The sequence below is a fragment of the Pelophylax lessonae genome (genome assembly GCF_965119305.1).
Source record: "Pelophylax lessonae genome assembly, chromosome: 2".
Taxonomy (NCBI): Eukaryota; Metazoa; Chordata; class Amphibia; order Anura; family Ranidae; genus Pelophylax; species Pelophylax lessonae.
This window is the reverse complement of record NC_138769.1, coordinates 261,380,555-261,388,431: the sequence shown is the minus strand read 5'-3', so window position 1 is coordinate 261,388,431 and position 7,877 is coordinate 261,380,555.

Here is a 7,877-nt window from a genome sequence, read left to right as displayed (position 1 = left end):
CCTGAAATTTCAACATAGCACAAAACCCCCCCAAATGACCCCATTTTGCAAAGTAGACACCCCAAGCTATTTGCTGAGAGGCATGGTGAGTCCATGGAATATTTTATATTTTGCCACAAGTTCCGGGAAATATATTATTATTATTTTTTTTTTTGTTTTTTTACACAAAGTTGTCACTAAATGATATATTGCTCACACATGCCATGGGTATATGTGAAATGACACCCCAAAATACATTCTGCTGCTTCTCCTGAGTACAGGGATACCACATGTGTGAGACTTTTTTGCAGTCTAGCCGAGTACAGGTCCTCGAAAGCCAACCCCCACTTTCAGGCTTTCCAAGGGCGTAAATTGTTGATTTCACTCCTGACTACCTATCACAGTTTCGGAGGCCATGAAATGCCAAGACAGCACAACCCCCCTCCAAATGACCCCTTTTCGGAAAGTAGACACCCTAAGCTATTTGCAGAGAGGCATGTTGGGTGTTTTGCAGATCTCACTTTTTGTCACAAAGTTTTGGAAATTGAAAAAAGAGGAAAAAAAATGCATTTTCCTGTTTTTTCTTCATTTTCCCAAAAAAATGAGAGATGCAAAATACTCACCATGCCTCTCAGCAAATAGATTAGAGTGTCTACTTTGCAAAATGAGGTCATTTTGGGGGGTTTTGTGCCATCTTGGCGTTTCATGGCCTTCAAAAGTGTGATAGGTAGTAAGGAGTGAGATCAACAATTTACGCCCTTAGAAAGCCTGAAGGTGGGGAGTGGTTTTCCGGGTCCTGTACGCGGCTAGACTGCAAAAAAGTCTCACACATGGGGTATCCTTGTACTCAGGAGAAGCAGCAGAATGTATTTTGGGGTGTCATTTCACATATACCCATGGCATGTGTGAGCATTATATCATTTACTGACAACTTTGTGTAAAAAAAAAAAAAAAAATAATAATTTTCCTGAAACTTGTGGCAAAATATAAAATATTCCATGGACTCATCATGCCTCTCATCTAATAGCTTGGAGTGTCTACTTTGCAAAATGGGGTCATTTGGGGGGGTTTTGTGCCATTTTGGCATTTCATGGCCTTCAAAAGTGTGATAGGTAGTAAGGAGTGAGATCAACAATTTACGCCCTTAGAAAGCCTGAAGGTGGGGAGTGGTTTTCCGGGTCCTGTACGCGGCTAGACTGCAAAAAAGTCTCACACATGGGGTATCCTTGTACTCAGGAGAAGCAGCAGAATGTATTTTGGGGTGTCATTTCACATATACCCATGGCTTGTGTGAGCATTATATCATTTACTGACAACTTTGTGTAAAAAAAAAAAAAATAAATAATAATTTTCCTGAAACTTGTGGCAAAATATAACATATTCCATGGACTCATCATGCCTCTCATCTAATAGCTTGGAGTGTCTACTTTGCAAAATGGGGTCATTTGGGGGGGTTTTGTGCCATTTTGGCATTTCATGGCCTTCAAAAGTGTGATAGGTAGTAAGGAGTGAGATCAACAATTTACGCCCTTAGAAAGCCAGAAGGTGCGGATTGGTTTTCCGGGTCCTGTATGCGGCTAGACTGACAAAAAGTCTCACACATGGGGTATCCCTGTACTCTGGAGAAGCAGCAGAATGTATTTTGGGGTGTCATTTCACATATACCCATGGCATTCGTGAGCAATATATTATTTAGTGACAACTTTGTGTAAAAAAACAAAAAAAAAAAAAACAAATTGTCATTTTCCTGAAACTTAGGGCAAAATATAAAATACTCCATGGACTCAATATGCCTCTCAGCAAATAGCTTTGGGTGTCTACTTTCCAAAAAGGGGTAATTTGGGGGGTGTTTGAACAGTCCTGGCATTTTATGCTCAATTTTAGCAACACATCACCCACTCTTCTAACCACTTGAAAACCAAGCCTTTTCTGTGAGTTTTTGTTTTCATGAAAAAATATTTTTTTTTCACAAGAAAATTACTTTGAACCCCCAAACATTATATATTTTTTTAAAGCAGAGGCCCTACAGAACAAAATGGTGGATGTTGCAATTTTTTTTGTTACACGGTATTTGCGCACACATTTTCCAAACGCAATTTTTGCGTAAAAAAACACTTTTTTTATTTTTAATGCAGAAATACACTATATAATTCCAAATTGTTTGGTAAAATTTAAAAGATGATCTTATGCCGAGTTCATAGACACCTAACATGACATGCTTTAAAAATTGCGCACGCCCGTGCCGCGGCAACAAACTACGTACGGTTTTAAAAGCCTTTAAAAGTCTTTACAGGTTACCACTTTGGACTTACAGAGGAGGTCTACCACAACAATTACTGCCCTCGACCTGGCGTTCACGGCGATACCTCACATGCATGCTGAAATTGCGGTTTACATATGACACTAGACCAACGCTTGTGCGCGCATTTGCGCGCAAGCACGGGGGGACAGGGGGGCTTGATTTTTTTTTTTGTTTTTTTTTTTTTTTAATTTGCTTTCTTATGTTATTTTGACACCTTTTCTTTCATTTTTTTTTCTTTAATCATTTTTATTGTTATCACGGTGAATTTAAATTTCCTCTATGATAGCAATCTGTAGTGACAGGTACTCTTTTTAAAAAAAATTGGGGTCTTTTATACTCTAGATCTTTCCTCTGACCTTAACGCATCTGACCATACCAAAATTGGTGTGATAAAATACTTTCCCAATTTCCCAATGGCGCTGTTTATTTCTGGCGAAACAGAAGTTATGAAATGCTCGTAGCCTCCGGCATCTTAGGCCATAGAGATGATTGGAGCCATTCTCATCTCCAATCAGCTCTATGGTTAGATAATTGAACCACTGGCTGCACTCTCGGGTTAACCGGTGGGACAGGAGAGCCCGAGAAAAACCGTGGAAGGCAGCGGAAGGCGGCAGGAGGGGGGGGGAGTCCCCTCCTACTGCATGTAAAAGCAGTCTAGCGGCCAATTATCCGCTAGGATTGCTTTTACATGTAAGCCGACCGCTTGCTGTAAAAAACGATACCAAGATGATGCCTAAATCTGCAGGCATCATCCTGGTATAACCACTCAAAATCCAGCAACGTACCAGTACATTGCTGGTCTTTGTTTGGCATATAGGTTTTTTTTTTTTCATGCAGCCTGTGGGCTGAACGAAAAAAAAGAGAACCTATCAGAAATCAGCACAGGAATAATGCGTAGTATTACTCATCATTAACCGCCCAAACAACCACCCACTGAATTTAATGATGGGTATACACGACACTATCCACGTATACCAAAATAGGATTTTAACTGCAGTGCTGAAATCAGAAAATCACCACAGCTGCTATCAGCAAAGGTATCCATATATGCTGAGCGCAAACGCTGTTTGTGTCAGAATATATAAAATCAATGCATGGTAGCCGACGAGTACCTGCAAGAGAAACAGGTCACAAAAGAATGAAAAAACAAACAAAGTACATTAAAAAAAAGTACATTAGGAAGAGTAGGACATATAAAATGACTGACACAACAAAAGTTTTTGGATTCTCATCATTAACCGCCCAAACAACCACCCACTGAATTTAATGATGGGTATACACGGCGCTATCCACGTATACCAAAATAGGATTTTAACTGCAGTGCTGAAATCAGAAAATCACCACAGCTGCTATCAGCAAAGGTATCCATGTATGCTGAGCGCAAACACTGTTTGTGTCAGAATATATGAAATCAATGCGTGGTAGCCGACGAGTACCTGCAAGAGAAACAGGTCACAAAAGAATGAAAAACAAACAAAGTACATTAAAAGTACATAGGAAGTGTAGAAGAACATAAAAAATGACTGAGACGACAACTATTTTTGGCTTTTATGTATTTTTTTTTTTTTCTTCAAACGTCGAGTTCCAGGTTCCAGGTTCGGGTCTCTCAAAATGACGATAGCCATCGAACATCTTTTGAGACCCTGTGTAAATGTGCCCTAAACTGTGCCGTGCTGTACCCTATGCTAATAATCCACTAGTGTGTGGTAGCGACGGAAACAGTCACCGTGGCAAAGACCAGGTCGGTCAGGACAGTCGGGACAATAATTCCGGGTGTCACGCCTAAATCCGCGCTTGCTGCAGACACGGCATCTTTTTTGGGGGTATCGTTTGGTATCGGTACTCGGGAGGTATTGCGGAAAATGCCTCTCATGCAGCCGCCTCACTGCATCTGGTTGGGGAAGTTGGGCAGGAGCACCAGCTGAATACAGAAGGGCTCTGATTATCTCTTCTTGGAATTGAAAGAAGGATAATGTTCCAGCAGAAGCTTTGTATAAGACAAAAGCGTTGTAAACAGCCAATTGAAATAGGTATACAGACACTTTTTTGTACCAGCGTCTGGCCTTACGGGCATTTAAGTACGGTCCCATCATCTGGTCGTTGAAGTCCACCCCTCCCATTTTACGGTTATAGTCGTGGACACAGAGGGGTTTCTCAACAACAACACCGGTGACCGTAGTAATTTGGACTGCCGTGTCTGGGTGAATGGAGGACAGCACGTAAACGTTTCGTTTGTCCCTCCACTTCACTGCAAGCAATTCCTCGCACCTCAAGCAGGCTCTCTCCCCCGAGCTCAGTGGGGCATTCACTAGCCGTTGGGGGAAGCCCCGGCGATTAGATCGCACGGTGCCACAAGCGCCAATTTGCAATTGATAGAGGTGTCTAAAAAGTGGCACGCTTGAATAGAAATTGTCCACGTACAAGTGGTACCCCTTTCCGAATAAGGGTGACACCAAGTCCCAAACTATCTTGCCGCTGCTCCCTATGTAGCCTGGGCAGTCGGGGGGCTCCACAGTGCTATCTTTTCCCTCATAGACACGGAAATTAACTGTATAGCCTGTGGCCCTGTCACAAAGCTTATACAACTTGACCCCGTATCTGGCACGCTTGCTGGGGAGGTACTGTTTGATAGCAAGGCGACCAGTAAACTTAATCAGGGACTCGTCAACGCAGACATCTTGTTGGGGGGTAAACAAGGCTGCGAACCGCTGATTGAAGTGGTCTATGAGGGGCCGAATTTTGTGGAGCCGATCATATTCAGGGTCTCCCCGAGGACGACAGAGTTCATTGTCGTTGAAATGCATGAACCGAAATATTTGTTGGTATCGAGCCCTGGACATAGCAGCAGAGAACACGTACATTTGATGAATTGGGTCAGTGGACCAATATAACCGCAATTCATTCTTTCTTGTAATGCCCGTGTTGAAGGAAAGGCCCAGAAAGGTTTTAAACTCCTGAATCGTAATAGGATTCCAGGCGAATGGTCTGGCAAGGGGTGAATTTGGGTTGGCGGCGATGAATTGTTGAGCGTACAAATTTGATTGGTCCACAATAGATCTGAAAAGATCTTCAGTGAAAAACAGCTCAAAAAAGTTTATGGGATTAAAACCAGCTGTTTCCACTTGGATTCCGGGTTGGGCGGTGAATGGGGGAAGTACTGGCGCTGTGGAATCTGTGGGCTGCCAATTAGGATATGCCAGCGCTTCAGGGAGGACACTATGGGCTCTACGGGCCTGTCTTCGGATACGCGGTGGCTGCGGGCCACTACTCGTGCTAGCCACCGCACCAGCTTCAACTGCACTCAGGTGACTCGCCACGTCACCAGGTGATACTGCAGTGCTGGTTGAAGGTCCAGGGTGTACTAGGCCGCTCGTGCTTGCCAGTTCACGAGAAGTGTGAGCGGCACTAGTACTGGCACTCTGCTGCATACCAGAAACCTCCAGTTCTTGCAAGTCAACAACTCCAGAATGGGGTCGGGTACGCCTGACCCTAGCAGGGACCCCTCTGTCGGAGCTATCTGTCAGGGAGCCGCTGCCGTCATCTGGTTCGTATATTGACCCTGATTCTGACAGTGAGGCTTCCCCATCGCTCTCACTTGACATGGCCATTATACTGTATATAGCATCATCACTGAACGAACGTTTTGTCATTTTGGTAGCTAAATTTACTCGTACAGTGATGCGACTACTAGGTAATAAAAGCACCTGGTTGTCGAGGACTATTTGGTCGCTACAAAGAAAAACTGCTAGTGCTAACAGAGATCAGGCCTGACTCTGCTAACGCAGCGGTTTTGTGTGATTTGTGTTTTTTGGAAGTGTCAGTAATCTATTGATTACTACACTTGCCTGGGTAAGGTGGGCTGGGCAGGGGGGCTAAACGCAGGTGCTAGCAGGAATCAGTGCTGATTGTGCAAACACTGCGTTTGGGGAACACTAAATTATGAGGACGCTAGTATAGTTCTGATCAGATCAGATATTGATCTGTTCAAACACTATACTAGTAACGGTGGTGTGTGTGTGTTAGTGTACTTGACTCTAACTGACGCTAAGTAACGGTGGTGTAGTGGGACCCTGACGCTAACTAGCTAGCCTAAGTTGTGTCACCCGTGACGCTAATACAGTGATCGGTAATCACTGTATATAGTGAACACTGTGACAGGGAAGTGAAGGGGTTAAACTGGGGGAGATCAAGGGGTTAAACCTTTATAGAGGATAGATGGCGGGTGGCCTAAACCTATTCGGGCCTAGCGCAAGCGCAAATTAGGGTCACCAGTGACACTAAATACAGTGATCAGTAGTTATCTGATATACTGTATATATTAGTGCACTGATTTATATGGAGTGAAGGGGTTAACTGGGGAAGATCAAGCGGTTAAAAGTTTATTAGGGAATAGGTGGCGGGTGCCCTAACCCTATATGGGCTTAGCGCAAGCGCAAATTAGGGTCACTAGTGACACTAAATACAGTGATCAGTATTTACCTATATACTGTATTTAGTGCACAGAGTAATAGGTAGTGAAGGGGTTAACTGGGGCTGATCAAGGGGTAAAAACTTTATTAGGGGATAGGTGGCGGGTACCCTAACCCTATTTGGGCCTAACGCAGGCGCAAACTACGCTCACAAGTGACACTTATACAGTGATCAGTAAAATATCTGTATACCACTGTATATAGTGTTCACTGTGAGGGGTTTTGGGGGTGATCAGGGGGTGATCAGAGGTGATGAAGGGGTTAAATGTACCTATGTGAGGTGTGTCAGTGTAGTGTTGGTGGAACTCACGTTTTTGGTGTGTCTCTGTCTCTCTCCTGGAACCGAAAGGACTCCAGGAAGGACAGTGACATCACTTCCCCTGTCTGTGTTTACATTACACAGACAGGGGACAGATTGCCATTGGTGGGGACCGATCTACAGACACTGACCAAAAATCATTGGTCAGTATCTGATGACTGATCGGTTCCCTACCGAATGACATCGGGATCGGGACCCGCGGCGCGCGGGAGCGCGCTCTGGAGCCGTGATCGCGCATCACGTTAATACTACGTGGCTGAGCGGTATCGTGCCGCTCTGCCGCAGTAGTATTACCGTGCGCGGTATTAAAGTGGTTAAAACTTGCTGGGTGGCTTGGACAATCCAAGTTGCAATTGTTCTAAAAGAGGCACGTTTCCCTCTTTTGTTTTTGAAGTGATACCCACATGGAAGGTGGACTTGATGGAGAGATCTTTAATGGAAATAGACCTAGCACACACTGTTCCAGACAGTGAGAGGGGATCAAGGACAAATGGAAGGTCCCATTTAGGAAACCTCAGCTTTCTCTGACGCCTAAGTTTCTCCTTCGAATAATTGTTAGACAAGAGGTTGTCTGGCCCAGGTGACACCTGTGAAGGCCGATAAGGCTGACACTTGCACTTTTAGGGAACTGACCGATAGAGCCAGATTTAGGCCTGACTGGAAGAAGCCCAGAACATCTTGAACATCTGGCTGATTACGTTACCCATCAGCAGAAGACATGTACTCCAGAAACTTTAACCACATTCTCCCATAAACTATGTGCTCACTCTTCTAGCATTCATGAGAGTAGAGATGACCCTGAAGCAAC